The sequence below is a fragment of the Prionailurus bengalensis genome, chromosome B4 (genome assembly GCF_016509475.1).
Source record: "Prionailurus bengalensis isolate Pbe53 chromosome B4, Fcat_Pben_1.1_paternal_pri, whole genome shotgun sequence".
Lineage (NCBI taxonomy): Eukaryota > Metazoa > Chordata > Mammalia > Carnivora > Felidae > Prionailurus > Prionailurus bengalensis.
In genome coordinates, this window is record NC_057358.1 from 46025387 (window position 1) to 46044955 (window position 19569).

A 19569-nucleotide genomic window follows, 5' to 3' on the forward strand; every position below is an offset into this window, starting at 1 on the left:
GGGGCCTCTGGGTGGCGCAGTCAGTTGAGCCAGGTCATGATCTCATAGTTGGTGAGTTCCAGCCCCACAGAAGGAGACTCTGTGTCTCCTCTCTCTACCCCTCCCCAACTTGTGCTCTGTCTCTGTGTCTCTCTCTAAGATAAACATTAAAAAAAAAAATGTTAAAACTAATTCAAAAGTACCTTCTTTTCTATAGAAGCCTTTCCTAGCTTGCCCAGAGTTACTCCCTCCTAGGTGCTCCCACAGCATGTTTCACTGTGCTGTAGCACTTATCCCAGTTTGTATATAAACTATGAAGAATTTATATGGACTGATCATAAGTGATTTTGCACACTATCAAGATGTATATAGCAGTAAGTGGTGTTGTCTATTTTGTACAATAAAATTTAGGCAGCTCTACAAATTGTTATTAACCTAAATAAGCATTAAACTTATTTAATAAATAAGAATTCAGTGTCTAGTTTATGGTGAAATAAAAACCTGTTAATACGAGGGGAATCCAACATGGTGGAGAAGTAGGGGGACCTGAAGTTCCCTTGTCCCTCAAACACAGCAGTGTTGAGGCCAAAGGGCTTTGAATTCTAAAAGTCCAGGCTGCAGTGACAGAGACGTCTGCAGGGGTCCACAGGGACAACCTGGTGGGCCATAGGTGCGTAACTGAGAACTGGGGAGATAAAACAGGCAGCATAGGCACGGAGGGGAGGGATCCCCTTCTGCAGAGAGACAAAGGGAAGAGAAAGAGAGGCTGTGGAAGTGTAGGACTGTATTTGGACAAGAGAAAAACCACTGACTGGGATCGGAAAAAAACAGAGAAAGATCCAATTTCTAACTGCAGGGCTTTCTCCACACTGGGGCCGGCTGCCCTGTTCACGCACCTGGGGAGGAAGGGAGCCAGCCCCAGGATTGGTAACTAGTTCAGAGGCATAGAGGGAGAAAGCAATCCCCTCCTTCGAGTGCTATGGGAAGAAGATATATAACCGCTATGGGAAGAAGATATATAACCATGCAAAAAACAAAGACTGCCTGCACCCAACAGCCAGAGGCCATTTATGGGCAGGGCAGAAGGCACTTCCCTGAAACTTGGCACGTGGACTGGGACCCTTTAAGAAGTTAGAATCCCAATCCAGAGCCAGGGAGGCAAGGGAGGCAAGGGAGGCAAAGGAAGCAAGGGAGTCAGGGGAGCAGGACAAACTGCCTCGCTAGCACCCGCACAGCACTGTGAGGTCATCCATTGGTGGGGCAGAGTGGTACTCCCCTGGCATTGGGAGCGTGGAGCGGGACCCCTGAAGACATCTGGGTTTGAATCCCACACAAGCCCCAGGGAGGCATAGGAGACTGTGGAGGGAAGGGAAAAAGAAAAAACAAAAAACAGCCCACTAATGGCCTGAACAGAGTGGTTTAGGGTACCTGGTCTGGGATGCCGCCATTTTTCTCCACATCACCAACAAGGTGGGGCTTCAGGGAATGGACAGCGGCCCACAGTGGAGGGGGGACCCACCTATACCAAACCACACCCCTCCACACCTGGTAACTGCACATCTACCTGCGACTGACGCTAACCAACCAGACAGCCTCTCCTCCAGACCAGCGCTGTCAGTGGATCCAAGGCACCCAGAGGTTTTGCATTTTCTGATTTAATTCTTGGTCAATTCTTATTTTATGTGTACACACACACACACACACACACACACACACACACGTGTGTGTGTGTGTATGTGTGTATATCTTTTTTTTCCTTCCCTTTCTCTTTCTTTTTTCCCTCTTCTAGTCTGGTTATTCTGATTGTTGGTTTGTTTAAGAAAACATATTTAATCTATTCTCTTCACACCTGTTCTGTATCTCCTTCTTTATTTTCCTCTCCCTCTCTCTGGATTAAACCGCATAGTTTCTCTGCCCAATCAATTTTCTTTTATTTTTCCCCACTCCTGTCATTTCTCTCTTGTATGGGTTAAGGATTCTTCTACCACTACCACCACCGCCACCACCACCCCCCCCTGCTTTTCTTCTTCTTTTTTTTTTTTTTAATTTTTTCTTCCAAGGTTACTTCAATGAACATATCAAAGCACACCTGGTGGAGGGTCCAAAACAATCACTACGAGTAGGGAGATACAGCAACCAGAATCACAACAACAGAGAGCACACAACACACTCCAAAAAAACACTTCCTGAAGGGCCAGGCCCCAGACAGTGTATGACCCCTCTTTAATACAGTACTGCTCACAGGTGCAGGACACATAACAAGTTTTTAAAACACATACAGGACAGAAAACTAGTCAAAATGATGAAATGGAAGAATTCTCCTCAAAAGAAATTCCAGGAAGAAATGACAGCTAAAGAATTGATCAAAATACATATAAACAATATAAGTGAACAAGAATTTAGAATAATAGTCATAAGATTAATCTCTGGGCTTGAAAAAAAAAACATAGAAGACAGCAGAGAATCTATTGCTGCAGAGATCAAGGAACTAAAAAATAGTCATGATGAATTAAAAAATACTGTAAATGAGGTGCAAAATAAACTGGAGGCAGTAACAGCGAGGATTGAAGAGGCAGAGAAGAGAATAAGTGAAACAGAAGATAAAATTATGGAAAAAGATGAAGCTGAGAAAAAGAGAGAGAAAATTCTAGATCACGAGGGGAGAATTAGAGAACTAAGTGATTCAATGAAATGAAATAATATCCATATAACAGGAGTTCCGGAAGAAGACAGAGAGAAAGGGGCGGAAAGTGTACTTGAACTGGCAAATTCTGAAAGCAGCTAGGGACACATGGGCCTTAACCTACAAGGGTAGATGCATCAAGGGTAGTAGCAGACCTATCTACTAAAATTTGGCAGGTCAGGAGGGAGTGGCAGGAAATATTCAATGTGCTGAATAGGAACAATATGCAGCCAAGAATCCTTTATCCAGCAAGGCTGTCATTCAGAATAGAAGGAGAGATAAAGGTTTTCCCAAACAAAAACTGAAGGAGTTCATCACCACTAAACCAGCCCTATAAGAGATCCTAAAGGGGACTCCGTGAGTGGAATGTTGCAAAGACTACAAAGGACCAGGGACATTACCACAAGCATGAAACCTACAGATAACACAATGACACTAAATACCTATCTTTCAATAAAAATGCTAAATGTAAATGGACTAAATGCTCCAATCTAAAGACACAGGGTATCAGAATGGATTAAAAACAACAACAACAAAAAAAAACATCCATCTACCTGCTGTCTTACAAGAGACCCATTTTAGACTTGAGGACACCTTCAGATTGAAGTGAGGGGATGGAGAACCACCTATCATGCTACTGCAAGTCAAAAGAAAGCTGGAGTAGCCATACTTTTTTCAGACAAACTAGATTTTAAACTAAAGGCTGTAACAAGAGATGAAGAAGGGCATTATATCATAATTACAGGGTCTATCCATCAAGAAGAGTTAACAATTATCCATCAAGAAGAGCTATGCACCGAATTCAGAAGCATCCAAATATATATAACAATAACATAAGCAATCTTATTGGTAAGAATGTGGTAATTGCAGGGGACTTTAATACTCCACTTACAACAATGGACAGATCATCTAGACAGAATATCAATAAAGAAACAGTGGCCCTGAATGATACACTGGACCAGATAGACTTGACAGATATATTCAGAACTTTTCATCCAAAAGTAGAATACACATTTTCTCTACTGCACATGGAACATTCTCCAAGATAGAGCACATACTGGGTCACAAAACAGCCCTCAATAAATATAAAAGAAATGAGATCATACCATACCATGCACATTTTCAGATCACAATGCTATGAAACCTGAAATCAACCACAGGAAAAAGTTTGGAAAACCTCCAAATGAATAGAGGTTAAAGAACATCCTACTAAAGAATGGAAGGGTCAACCAGGCCATTAAAGAGAAAATTTAAAAATATATGGAAACAAATGAATGAAAACACAAAAGTCCAAACCCTCTGGGATGCAGCAAAGGCAGTCCTAAGAGGAAAATACATTGCAATCCAGGCCTATCTCAAGAAACAAGAAAAATCCCAAATACAAAATCTAATAGCACACCTAAAGGAACAAGAAGCAGAACAGCTCAGAAACCTCAAGGCCAAGAGAAGAAGAGAAATAATAAAGACCAGAGCAGAAATAAACAATAAAGACTCAAAAACAAAAAACAAAAAAACAAAACCAGACCAGATCAATGAATCTAAGAGCTGGTTTATTGAAAACATAAAATTGATAAATCCCTAGTCAGACTTCTCAAAAAGAAAAGAGAAAGGACCCAAATAGACAAAATCACAAATGAAATTGGACTTATCACAGCAAACCCCTCAGAAATACAATTATCAGAGAATACTATGAAAAGTTGTATGTCAGAAAAATGGACAAATTCCTAGACACCCACACACTACCAAAACTCAAACAGGAAGAAATAGAAAATTTGAGCAGACCCATAACTAACTAGTGAAGAAATTGAATCAGTTATCAAAAATCTCCCAACAAATAAGAGTTCTGGGCCAGATGGCTTACCAGGGGAATTCTACCAGACATTAATACCTTTCCTTCTCAAGCTGTTCCAAAAAAACAGAAATGGAAGGAAAACTTCCGGACTCATTCTCTGAAGGCAGCATTACCTTGATTCCCAAACCAGACAGAGACCCCACTAAAAAGGAGAATTACAGGCCAATATCCCTGATGAACATGGATGTAAAAATTCTCAACAAGATACTAGCAAATCGAATGCAAGAGCATATAAAAAGAATTATTCACCATGATCAAGTGGGATTCATTCCTGGGCTGCCGGGCTGCTTCAATATTTGCAAATCAATCAATGTGATACATCACATTAATAAAATAAAGAATAAGGACCATTTGATCCTGTCAATAGATGCAGAAAAAGCATTTGACAAAACATAGTACCCTCTCTCAATAAAAACCCTCAAGAAAGTAGGGATAGAAAGAATATACCTAAACATCATAAAAGCCATATATGAAAGGCCCACAGCTAATATCATCCTCAATGGGGAAAAACTGAGAGCTTTCCCCCTGAGATCAGGAACACGGCAGGGATGTCCACTCTTACTACTGTTGTTTAACATAGTGTCGGAAGTCTTAGCCTCAGTAATCAGACAACAAAATGAAATAAAAGGTATCCAAATTGGCAAAGAAGTAGTCAAACTTTCACTTTTCGCAGATGACATGATACCCTACATGGAAAACCCAAAAGACTCCACCAAAAGCTGCTAGAACTGATACAAGAATTCAGCAAAGTCACAGGATACAAAATCAATATACAGAAATCAGTTGCATTTCTATACATCAATAATGAAGCACCAGAAAGAGAAATCAAGACATTGGTCCCATTTACAACTGGGCCAAGAACCAGAAAATATCTAAGAATAAACCTAGCCAAAGATGTATGCTGAAAACTACAGAAAACTTATGAACGAAACTGAAGAAGACACAAAGAAATGGAAAAACGTTCCATGCTCATGGACTGGAAGAATATCGTTAAAATGTCAATACTACCTAAAGCAATCTACACATTCAGTGTAGTCCCAATCAAAATAGCACCAGCATTCTTCTCAAAGCTAGAATAAACAATCCTAAAATTTGTATGGAACCAGAAAAGACCCCGAATAGTCAAAGTAATATTGAAAAAGAAAACCAAAGCAGGAGGCATCATGATCCCGGACTTTAGCCTCTACTACAAAGCTGTAATCATGAAGACGATATGGTACTGGCACAAAAACACACACATAGACCAATGGAATAGAACAGAGAACCCAGAATCATACCCACAAATGTATGACCAACTAATCTTTGACAAAGCAGGAAAGAGTATTCAATGGAAAAAAGACAGTCTCTTTAGCAAACGGTGCCGGGAGAACTGGACAGCAACATGCAGAAAAATGAAATTAGACCACTTTCTTACACTATACACAAAAATAAACTCAAAATGGATGAAAGACCTAAATATGACACAGGAAACCATCAAAACCCTAGAGGAGAAAACAGGCAACAACCTCTTTGACCTCACCTTCAGTGATTTCTTGCTCAACATATCTCCAAAGGCAATGGAATTCAAAGCAAAAATGAACTTTGGAACCTCATCAAGTAAAAAGTTTCTGCACTGCAAAGGAAACAATCAACAAAACTAAAAGGCAACCGACAGAATGGGAGAAGATATTTGCAAATGAAATATCGGATAAGAGTTAGTATCCAAAATCTAATAAAGAACTTACCAAACTCAACACCCGAAAAACAAATAATCCAGTGAAGAAATGGGCAGAAGACATGAATAGACGCTTCTCCAAAGAAGACATCCAGATGGCCAACAGACACATGAAAAGCTGCTCAACATCATTCACCATCAGGGAAATACAAATCCAAACCACACTGAGATACCACCTCACACCAGTCAGAGTGGCTACAATTAACAATTCAGGAAACAACAGATGCTGGCAAGGATGTGTAGAAACAGGAACCCTCCTGCACTGTTGATGGGAATTCAAACTGGTACAGCCACTCTGGAAAACACTGTGGAGGTTCCTCAAAAAATTAAAAACAGACCTACCCTATGACCCAGGAATAGCACTGCTAGGAATTTATCCAAAGGATTCAGGAGTGCTGATGCATAAGGGCACAGGTACCCCAATGTTTTTAGCAGCACTTTGAACAATAGCCAAATTATGGAAAGAGCCTAAATGTCCATCAACTGATGAAGGGATAAAGAAGATGTGGTTTATATATACAATGGAATACTACTTAGCAATGAGAAAGAATGAAATCCTGCCATTTGTAGCAACGTGGATGGAACTGGAGGGTATTATGCCAAGTGAAATAAGTCAGTCACAGAAAGACACATATCGTATGTTCTCACTCATATGTGGAACTTGAGAAACTTACCAGAATACCATGGGGGAAAGGAAGGGGGAAAAAATTGTTACAAACAGAGAGGGAGGGAGGCAAACCGTAAGAGACTCTTAAATACATAGAACAAACTGAGGGTTGGTGGGGCGGTGGGGGGAGGGGTGTGGAGAGGGGAAAATGGGTGATGGGCATTGAGGAGGGCACTTGTTGGGATGAGCACTGGGTGTTGTATGTAAGCTCCCAAAACTACGAGCACACTGTATACACTGTATGCTAGCCAACTTGATAATAAATTATATTTTTTAAAAAGTTGTTAATAAATTAGCTCAATTAGAATTTTAGTAATAAAATTATTTGTATGCCACTGCTTATCAAAGCTAATAGATAATTCTCACACTATTTAATAGTAAAAAATATACCAAGTCATGTTACTTCAAGGTTAAAAGCTTCAAATACAAGTGAAAATGAGACATTTGTCAAGATGAAAATTTGATAAAAATTTAGAAGTAAATCTTGCTGATACCTTCATTTGTTCAAATATTTAAAATGTAAAGTAATAAATTTCATCTATAAATACTAAAATTTCCCTATGTTACCTGATTAACATTTAAGTTAAAAACTCACTACAAGTTTAATATAGAAAGAGAAAGAGCCACAGGAAGTAGAAAAACACAGAAGTATTTTATAAATTACCAAGATATTATTCAATTTTTTAAAATGTACTAAGCACCTATTAGGAGCTAAGCATCATCCTTGACATAAGAAATACAAAAATAAGCAAGGCAAAACAACTGTTCCTATGAAACCTGCCTCTAGGCGAGGAGTGATAAACGTAGCAGGAGATGTATGAACAGGGTGCTAAGACAGTACAAGGAAGTGATACTTAATCAAGCTAGTAAATGTTAACAGTTGTCAATAAAAGCTTGCCAGAGAAACAGTACTTTTATTTAGGCAGTTCCCAAAATGAGAAACAGCATTCCAGGAAGACACAGCATATGCAAAAGACATCAGAAGTCATGACACATTCAATAAAGAGCAAGATCAGTAGAGCTGCAGAATGTAGTGGGTTGAGGGGAACACCTGCCAACAAAAGAAATCCCACAGAAGGGACCTATTCTGATGTGCAAAGAAGCTTGAACTGCATGACCTATAGGTGATGCAAAGGTATTTTAGACTCTAAACAGAAAATTAAAGCAGTAAGATTATCGTTTTAATCACTGGTGATAAGGTGAAGAAATTCAAGAAAGAAAAGCAAAGCACAAAACTTCTGAAATATTCCAAATGAGAACTGATGAAAACAAAAGTGGAAAGATGGAACAATGTGGGAGAAGAAAGATAAATGATAGAGCAGGATGGCTCTCAAGAGCTGGCAAATGTGAATGAGTCCACACTGGTGTCATTCAACAAAACGGAATAGAGACAGAGTTTAGGGGGCAGCATGATGACTTCAGAGAAGGATGAAATGAGCATCTTTATCTCATTGTTTTTCCTTCTACAACCATGGAACCACTCAACAGAGTAAAAGAAAAATTAGTGCAAAAATTAGGAGAGTTGGGCAGAAAAGGTAAATAAAATAAAAAGGGTCTTACTTAGTAAAATAAAAAGTTGGGCTATAGGAACAGGGCAAAAGAAACTGCAATAAAAAGCTGCATATGAAACCAAACCAGCCCCAAAGTGTAGGAGTCATGCCACATTCTAAGAACATAATGTGACATATAGAAGGTGAAATTTTACAACCAGTGAAAAAAATTTTGACTACTCTAATGAAAGTGAAAAAAAAAAAGTGTCATGCGAAATTCATACACTCTTCCTCTTCCTGACCCCTGCACCAGTTCCATCTTACTTTGGTTAGTAAATTGGGCTTTTAAGTGAAGTGGAGGTTGGAGAATTCAAGGATATGTTTCCTGATAGAACAAAGAAAAAAAAGAACTGTGAAGAAGTCGGCTATAATTCCATGCTTCCCCTCTACTTGACTGTGTTTGTATCACATTTTAACAATAAGTGGTGATTGACAAAAGACAGTGAAAGCATTCATTTTAGAGGTTTTTTTTTTTTTTTTTAAAGAAAATGTACAGTAACCATATAAAAAAGATTCTACTATTGAGGGACAAGAAGGAACATGGGGATGGCTCTATTAAATAGACTCTTTGCTGTGATAATATTCATCATAATGGAATTCTACATATATAAACTGGTTATCCTGGAGAAAATTAGGTTGCTAAGAATGATCCTTAAACACTCAGTCTAGTTGACTAATTTCAAAAAGTTGGACATAATATAAAGAATAAATTTAATTCAGAAATAATACTAATATACCACTCTAAGAAGATAAAGTTTATAAACCTGGAAATAAGTAACATACTAAATCCATTTAATTCCCTATTATCAAACAAAATGCTAACTATAGTACAGGCATACCTTGTTAAATTGCGTTTCACAGATACTATGTTTTTTTGTTTTGTTTTGTTTTTACAAATTGAAGGTTTGTGATAACACTTTATCAAGAAAGTCCATCAGAACCATTTTCCAACAGCACTTTCTCATGTCATGTCTCCGTCACACTTTAGTAATTCTCCCAATATTTCAACTTTTCATTACTATTATATTTGTTATGGTGATCTGTGATCATCACTCACTTTGTAAGCTCAAATAATGGTATGCATTTTTAGCAGTATTTTTTAATTAAGGTATATACATTGTTTAGACATAATGCTATTGCACACTTAACAGACTACAGTATACAGTAATAGACTACAGTATAGTGTAAATATAACTTTTATATGTACTGGCAAGCCTACAAGTTCACTTGATTCACTTCACTGTGATATTCACTTTATGGCCGTAGTATGGAACCAAACCCCCAATATCTCCAAGTTATGCATTTTCCCAAATTGCTATTGTCTACAATCCTTTCTGAAGAAATCATAGGTGATGCATTTTGAGGTCCTTTAAATATAATAGAGGATATACTGTCTAGAATGTCTCTCTCCTCCTTTTATACTGTCATAAATATCCTGATTCTTCAGATGAGTTCAAATGTCACCATTAGTGATATTTGGTGAAGAATTTCATGACTCCCTCAAGCACACTCTCCCTGTACATTTCAATATCCCCTGTACATCAAATACATAAAATATTAGGGCTCTTCACACATTTCCCACCCCTCTATATTCCAGGTCCTTGCCTTACTTATTACTGTAACCCCTATCACAAAACAATCTAATATAATGGCAAGAGTATGTACAGTCAGCACTCAAATGCTTAATAATGGTTTGCATTCACCTGCTCTTGGGACATTTTGTATGTGTGTATTACAGAACCATAACCTGAAAAAACAAAGGCAGAATTTTATTTTAACAAATATCATTATTCTTCTACTATGTTCCAGTTACAAGCTGTTTGCTATTCCTTGAACGTGCAACAGCATGAAAGAGTCTGGCACACAGTGTTCCTACTGACTAAAAACTATTACCCATTTCCATACCTTGTCCCTCTGGAAAACAACTGCTCAGCTAGAAAAGGTCAATCTGAAATAGCCCCCAAAATAAAACTGAATACTCTCTCCTTTGTTCCCCTACTGTACAGATTGATATAGCAATACCTGTAACACTTTACTGTAACAATATTTCCCCTAAATTTAAAACTGGTTTATACCTAATAAACCCATATAATTAGTCTACTCAAGACACATTTTGCTACAAGGTCACATTAGAGGGTATACTAGAATATCCCATCGCTCAAAACCAGAAGTTATACATAGATAGTTTCATGGACTTTTTTTTTAATGGCCTGGTGGAGAGAATTTATGTTTTCAAGGTAAAATTACTTCAGTCACGCCTTTAATTACTATCGATTACAGAAATCCCAAAATTAGTTTTTGAGGAGAATCTTGCCTTTACCCTTGAATATTTCCTCAGTTCACCTCTCCAGCTCATCTTACCTGCTTTTACAAAATTGCACTTTGCCCTGATGCAACAGGGATAAATGCCAAAGAAATCTATGACTTGTGGGTATTATAATGGTATTGTTCATTACATTATATAGCAGCTTTCTTATGAGGACTAATGGGGGTAAAAATCGGTTTCATTATTAGGAGTCAAGATGACTTCTCAGAGAACGACATCTACCTAAAGAACATTAACTCTTATAATTGGTATTTTCTTTTTTAGATTGGCTTAGATTTTTCCTGGGGCCCATTCCAGTTACAAAACTTATAGTTCTATTAACTCTCTTCTTCCTTTATGTCCACCACCATACCTCATTCACTCTTTCAACATTAAAAAGGGGGGGGAAATAAAACCAATACTCAAATCATGGCAAAGACAGCCACAAATCCTATGATCATTCACTTACAAAATGTCTGCCATGGATACCTGGCATCTGAGGGGGCCATCTAGTATCTAAACTACCTTCCTATGCTTAAAGAATCTTCCACTTTATGAGACAGAATCACTTGAAACTAAAGAAACTGAAAGCAGCAGCTATTTGCTTTCCGAACCTCCCTTGCAAGTGGGACAGGTGCATAAGATTTGGGTTTTGCCAGTCAGACAAACCAAGAAAAGGAGGAAGAGGAGGCAGAGAAGAAGGAAGCAACAGCAGAGCAGCATAGCAGGGACCACAAGCAATCCATGCTGGTGAGGTTGGGGGCAATAGCAAAAGAAAATTAAATCTAGTTTGAATTAATTCAGCCTTCTTTAATCCACTTTTGCAAAAAGAACTAGCAGCAATTTTAGGAATATCTGTTTTAGGAATATCTGTTGCCTCATGTCAGTGAGAGTACAAATAGTGGCAAATATGCTACCTAACATCCAGTGCTATCACTGGATCACATCTGTGGTATGATTTGTAGCATTGTTCCTGGCTACAGATTCGAAGGCTGGTTCTCCTACCATTTAGGAAATAACCCAATATTATTAGGAGTAACCCAATAACCTCTTTAAAAATACTTTTTCTGTTTAAATCACAGGGACTTCTGTTACTTAAAACGATGGGGATGCCTGGGTGGCTCAGTCGGTTGAGCGTCCAACTCTTTATTTTGGCTCAGGTCATGATCCCAGGGTCGTGGGATTGAGCCCTGTGTCCAGTTTCACACTGGGCATGGAGCCTGCTTTAGATTCTCTCTCCCTTTGCCCCTGTCCGCCACTCGCTTGCTCTCTAAAAATAAAAATAAACTGTGAACACGAACATCAATTTTTAGATCCAAATACCACCCAAAAGCATCACTTTAAAGTTTAGACGGTCACTTCAACTCTTCTCCCAACAAGGCCTCATATAACTACCCCCATTCGCAACATCTTACAAATGGCGTGTTTTCAAAAGTCTCACAGCTCTTCCTTCAATCTACCGGGACTCCTCTCATAAGGGCCAATGTCAACATCCATGAGAATGACTGACAGAGAAAGACCAGGGAAATCACATCCTGAACCTTCCATCTGTGGTCTTACCTAAAACAGTATCTTGATGAAAACTGATATAAAGAGAACAATCTGTGACAGAAAAGCCAACTTAACATTAAAACTTGTGGGGCGCCTGGGTGGCTCAGTTGGTTGGGCGTCAGACTTCAGCTCAGGTCATGATCTTGAGGTCTGTGAGTTCGAGCCCCGCATCAGGCTCTGTGCTCACAGCTCAGAGCCTGGAGCCTGTTTCAGATTCTGTGTCTCCCTCTCTCTCTCTCTGACCCTCCCCTGTTCATGCTCTGTCTCTCTGTCTCAAAAATAAATAAACATTAAAAAACATTTTTTTTAATATATAAATAAAACTTGATATTTATGTCACCATAAACAATGAAACAATGAACTGTTAAAGGAAGAAAACTCAGCTAAACTGTCTGATTTATTCACACTTTCGTAACTTCAAAACCCAATCATCAGTCCTTGAATATTCAGAAACTAGAATTGTAAATATAGCAATTATGCTATGGTATGAAAGTCCATGTATGTTGCAATCTCGACTCTCGCTGTGATGGTATTAGGAGGTAGGGCTTCTGGGGGTAAATAGTCACTAGGGTAGAACCCTCATAAATAGGATTACTGCCCTTACTAATAAGGCCCAAGAAAGCTCCCCTGTCTCTTCTACTTTGTGAGGTTTCAGTGAAAAACAGCCATCTAGAAAGCAGGCCCTCAGCAGACACCAAATCTGCCAGCACCTTGATCTTGGATCTTCCAACCTCCAGAACTGAGAGAAATAAATTTCTGCTATTTTTAAGTCACCAGTAATGGTATTTTGTTATAGAAGCCTGAACAAACTAATACAAGTTTTCTTTAACATAGTGTTTCTTAGACTGTGCTCCCTCCTCCACACATATACACACACACTAATGATGATGACGATGCCACCATCACCACCACCAGGATGAAATACCAAAAGCATAAATTTTCAATTCCAGCAGCATTTGGGAATGACTTACTTCAGAAACTCTTAAAAATATCAGGAAAAGAAAAAAAGAAACTCTTAAAAATATCAATAACTTCGGCTCTTCGATCAGAGATTCTGATTAAATTGGTCTGGGTTGGGACCCAAGCATCAATATTGTCTAAAAGCACCTTGACCTTTCACCCAACACAGCATTCCATCATAGCACAATGTCAGGCCCCGACAGGGACCTGGGCATGCCGATGGAGGCAGGCACAAAAGGCAAGGATGATGGCTTCTGGGAAGCAGAACATGCTGCCATCAACTCCCTGATGGACCAGATCAACTCCTGTCTGGACCACTTAGGAGGAGAAAAATGACCCCCTCCATGCCTGCCTCCAGAAGCTGCTTGAGTCCACCCAGCAGATATGCCTTGCATTCCAGCAGCAGCTCAGGAAGGTCCCTAACAATGCCAGTTCCTAGGCTCTGGGAGCCACCAACCAGCTACAACCCTGGGTTATGTTCTGGCCTGGGCACTCACCACCTGGGCTAGATACCTTCTCATGGGCTGGCCTGCGAGTCCCCTGGTGAGTCTGCCTGCCTGGGCCATCCTTCTGGTACTCCCCTTGGCATGCCTGAGCCAGCACCCATCACCCAGCATCCTCTCCTGGGGTCAGGTGTGGACTTGCAAACCACCCACCTTGCCTGTCTGCCTAATTCCAGAGCACTCCCCACTCTGCCCAGGCCTTGAGCATCCACATTAAATACTCTCCAGCAAAAAATAAATAAAAATAAATGATCCTCAAGGAATTCTAATTCACTTAGGGCTCAAAACTAGTGAAGAAGAATCCGACTTTCTGAAGCATCTGTTTGTCCTTAGCACTCTGTTCTTTTACAGTGGTGTTAATGTATTTAACTCACTAGCCAGTTGGCCCTAAATATTAGTTAATAATTAGCTCTTAAAGCTATGGAAGATCATATTAGGAAGCAAAGCACCAAATAAATTACTTCCCACACAACAGTCTTCCGTATTTTCCTCAAAGGTTTTATAACTTGAGAAGTAGAATTTTTAGATTTCACAATTACTGCTTAAATTTTACTGAGTATAAATATCCAAAGATCTGTGAAGATAAAAAGAGACTGTCAAACTTCTATTACAAATTCAAGCTTTTAGTATCCAATTCTTTACATATATAAATATTTAGTGGTAACCCTCAGTGATGTTTTAGTTTGCTTCTTCACTCAATATATTATACACACCAGAGTCTCATTTTACTTATAAGATATGAACAAATGAATATAATTAAATATCCTTTAAACGCTTGTATTCTCAGTTTAGAAAATTCTGCCAAAGTGGTAAAAGAGGCATTATGTTAACTTACCTACGAATTTTCATAAAAATATACACAATATAAATAGTGCAGTCACTTTGACACTGTATTACTTTGACACTGGGTGACTTACATCAACCATTAGCTATTCTTAATAAAGTGTGAAAAAGATCACAAAACTAATGCTTTCTTGTTGTTCTTGTTGTTGTTGTTGTTTTTATTTTAGAGAGAGACAAACAGCGAGCATACGCGAGAGAGAGGGGCAAAGGGAGAGAGGTACACAGTCCCAACTAGGCTCCATGCTCAGCTCAGAGCCCAACACATGGCTCAATCCCATAACACAACCTGGGACACAACCTGAACCAAAATCAGGAATCAGACACTTAACTGACTGAACCACTCTGGTGCCCCACAAAACTAATGTTTTTTAAAATAATCATAAATTTTTTTTTTGTCCTTCAAGTAGGTCCAGTCAAATAGGAGAAGCCATCGTGCCTTTAAGAAAACTGCATTACTCGAAACCAATTAATAATGCTGAGATTTCACCTGGGAAAACTGGTATACTTCCAAATGTTTAAACACTGCTGAAAATAAAAAGCCATCACTTTTTACTCTTTTTCAAATCCACATAAATCAACAGAGAAAAGTCTGCAATCTTAATCAGACACCCACAGTAGACCTACTGTTTGTGGGGGGGGAAAAGGGGGAGATTAAGATTCTTTGACAAAACTATAGACTCCATTTTTTTCTGAGACTCCAAAACTCAGAATGAAATAGTAGCTAGAAAATCTCCAGTCTTCTGATAATGGTGCTAATTTTAGAGCTACCTGGATACTAACTAGGGCCAAAAAGCAAGAATTAGTTACTTCCAACTTCACCCTGGAATCAAACAAGTCAAAGAAAAAACTTCAAGGTAACCACAGAAAATAACAAAAGAGAAACAGTCATTTAATATTTACTTTTTAAAACATCAGAAACACGTATTTTAAATAGGATGACTTCACACCGATTTACTTACCAAAAGAATATAAAGCAACAGGTAAGATATTAATTTGCTATTAAGTTCTATATAAATACTACTTAAAAAAACCAAAGAGTACATTTCAGTAGGCATTTTTTTTTTTAATTTTTTTTTTCAACATTTATTTATTTTTGGGACAGAGAGAGACAGAGTATGAACCGGGGAGGGGCAGAGAGAGAGGGAGACACAGAATCGGAAACAGGCTCCAGGCTCTGAGCCATCAGCCCAGAGCCTGACGCGGGGCTCGAACTCACGGACCGCGAGATCGTGACCTGGCTGAAGTCGGACGCTTAACCGACTGCGCCACCCAGGCGCCCCTTTTTTTTTTTTTTTAATTTTTTTTTTCAACATTTATTTATTTTTGGGACAGAGAGAGACAGAGTATGAACCGGGGAGGGGCAGAGAGAGAGGGAGACATTTTTTTATTTTTTTTTAATGTTTTATTTATTTTTGAGACAGAGAGAGACAGAGCATGAACGGGGGAGGGTCAGAGAGAGGGGGAGACACAGAATCGGAAACAGGCTCCAGGCTCTGAGCTGTCAGCACAGAGCCCGACACGGGGCTCGAACTCATAGACCATAGATCATGACCTGAGCCAAAGTCGGACGCTTAACCGACTGAGCCACCCAGGCACCCCTCAGTAGGCATTTCAATAGGCATTCATTAATCTACCAGAGATGGAAAGCAGGTAGAAAAGAAGAAGGACAAAATCGTTTGAAAGCTACAGAATAAACTCTTTCCTTAAATTGAAATAACTGACAAAAAGAAAATGGGACCTGACTAGGAATTAATTTTTAATCTAACTCTCAAAATTTATCAAATTGAAAATCTAGTGTATATTTTTAAAACTCATGGTGGAGAGGGGGGTTCTCTTTAGAGTCTCACACTACTTCACAACGCCAAAAACAAAGAATTAAGTATGATGTATGGTGCAAGCAAGGAGGCAACCAGTATAGACAGCAATCTGTACTGGTAATATTCTATTGATTAGCTTGTATATATAGTAGGCATACCATAATTATTATGTTATTCTTTTTACCTCAATTTTAAAAATAATGTCTTGTGGGCTGGAAACAATGCAGGAGAACTTAAACTCATGATAATGACATATATAAGACAAAAGAATAATAAGCAGAGATAAAGTATACTAAGGATTTCATAAGTATACATGTCAAAAAAATCCTAGAATTTTAAGAATTCTCAAAAAAATAAAATTTTTAAAATTCTCAAAAGACTGCAAATTTGCAGATGGAAAAAACTGAATGACAAAATATAATTGATATGAAAGACAAGAAAGAAGAGAAAAGAAATGGGCAGAACAAATAGAAAACTCAAAATAAAATGTCAGATATGAATCCAAATACATGAGCAACCACAATAAGCACAAGTTGTAAAAGGACTTAAAAAAGCTTCAGTAGATGGGTGCCTGGGTGGCTCAGTCAGACTTCAGCTCAGGCCATGGTCTCACGGCTCATGAATTCGAGTCCCACATCAGGCTCTGTGCTGACAGCCCAGAGCCTGGAGCCTGCTTCGGATTCTGTGGTCTCCCTCTCTCTCTGTCCCCGACCCCACACTTGTGTTCTGTCTCTCTCAAAAATAAATAAAAGCATTTTTTTAAAAATTTTTTTAAAAAGCTTCAGTAGAACACAAACTTTAACAATGGATTTAAAATCAACCCAAAAACTGCAACTATATGCTACTTAAAAAAGAAACACCTAGAAAATATAAACACACAAAAAGTAAAAAGATGGAACACTATATAAATGAGGCAAAAACTTACCAGAGAAAAGTGGATATGGCAAGCAATACCTAACAAAACTCTGGGGCAAAATGCATTAGCAGCAACTAAGTCAATAAATAATGGTATAAGTACGTTAGGAAGAGAAGTCTTTATCTTACCTCTATTTCAAAACACTGCCTCAATGCACATAAAGCAAAATAGGCATATCTATAGAAAGAAACTGCCAAATTAATCACCAAGCGAAATATTTTTAACACACTTCTCTCAGCAATAAATCAGAGACTTAAAAATCAGGAATCAGAAGATTTCAACAGAACAAATTTGATTGAATGGACACATCTAGAACACTGCATTCAAAAAACACAGAATATACAATCTTCTTAAGCACGCATAGAATATTTTTATTTTTTTTAAAGATTTTTAAAAAGTTTTTTAAAGTAAGCTCTACGCCCAACATAGAGCTCAAACTCACAACCTCAAGACCAAGAGTCATGCCCCACATGGAATTTTTTTTAAGTTTACTTATTTGAGAGAGAAGGAGAGACAGAGAATGGGAGCACGTGTGCTTGGGGGAGGGGCATAGAGAGAGGGATAGAGAAATCTGAACTGGCTCCCCACTGTCAGTGCAGAACCCTACACAGGCTTGATCCCAAGAACTGTGAGATCATGACCTGAGCCAAAACCAAGAGTCAGATGCTCAAATGACGGAGCGACCCAGGCACCCCAATATTTTCTAGATATAACCACACACTGGACCATAATGCAAACCTTAAGTACAGGACTACCATACATGCCACACAGTAATTGTAATTAATTAACCTAGAAATATTAACTAGGAAAAATCCATATCTGTTTTGAAATTAAGAATCACATTTCTAAAAAAACACAGTTCAAAGAAACCTCAATGAAAATTGTAAATTTCCGTTATTAGATTATTACATTATTACTAAATATTAGATGCAAATAATGAAACTTTGAGGTACAGGTAAAAATAGTACTAAGGATGTTTAAATTATAAAAGCTAAAAGGATGAGAAGTAAAGAGCTAATCCAAAAAAAGTATAAGAAAAATAAAGGAAGAAGAAATCCCTAAAGTAAAAAAATAAAATAAAAAAAGTACCACAGATTTTCCAAAAGTATAGGAACAACATGAGCTTACAAAACTACATCAAGACAAGTTTTTAGAAACCTGAGTAAGCTACAACTATTAATAAAATCAAGAGAGTAAATTCATGTTTCCCAGGTGGGAGAAAAAGGGAGGGAGAACATAGCCCATACATCTACTGGTAAATTCTCTAAAATTTTCAAAGACCAAATAATTCTAATCTTAAGACAAAAATTATTGCAATGTACTGGAAAAGAAAACATTCCAGAATAGCAGAATAAACAGTATTCTCAAGTACATACAGAATATTCACAAGAATATGGGCTATGCAACAAAGAATTGAAATCATACATGGTATGTTCTCTGGCCACAAGAAAATTAGAGTAGAATATATAAGGAAAGATATCTACAAAATCCTAAAAATTTGGAAATTAACCAATACACTTCTAAATACATAACTGCAGTAGATGATTAACCTTTTCCTTACATAGAGCTGGCCTTTGCCCTCAGCCAGTGTAAGGTAATCTCTAAACCCTTGAATTGTCTTTACTAAGAGTGCCTTTTTGTTGATCTGAGGCCATAAGCCACCTCAGATAATCTAGGCTAACAATGTGTAGGGGCTTTGGGCCACTCAGTGTAAGCCCAACCTCTGGGGGGGCTAGAGACTATAGTCAGCAAAGCAGGAACTCATCATGTCTACATGACCAAACCCTAATAAAACACACACCAAGTCTCATCTGACTTCCCTATTTGGCATCACTCCACATGTTGGCACACATTGCTGGGAGAAGTAAGCACTGTCCACACACCTAACACTACTGGGAGAAGACAACTGAAGGTCTGCACTTGGAACTCTCCTGGACCCTGTCCTGTGCACCTCTTTCCCTGGCTGATTTTTACTTGTACTGAAATAAACCATAACCAGCATATAACAACTTTCAGTGAATTCTGGAAGTCCTAGTGAATTACTGAACCTACAGGTAGTCATGACAACCCTCAATCTGCAACTGGGTCAAAAGTGAGAGTGGTTTTAGGGAAGGGGGGATAAGCAAAATAGGTGACTCGGATTAAGAGTTATAAACTTACAGTTATGGATAAGTCACAGGCATGAAAAGTCCAGCATAAGGAATATGATCAATAATACTGTAATAACTT

At 38.4% G+C, this 19569-nt stretch overlaps 1 protein-coding gene and 1 pseudogene across 1 annotated transcript in view; one reads left to right on the forward strand and one right to left on the reverse strand.

Annotated features, from left to right (window-relative positions):
- LRP6 (LDL receptor related protein 6) overlaps positions 1 to 19569 on the reverse strand; it is a 182230-nt gene that overhangs the window by 110302 nt on the left and 52359 nt on the right. The window lies entirely within an intron of this gene.
- On the forward strand, positions 13399 to 14002 carry LOC122472430 (annotated as a pseudogene).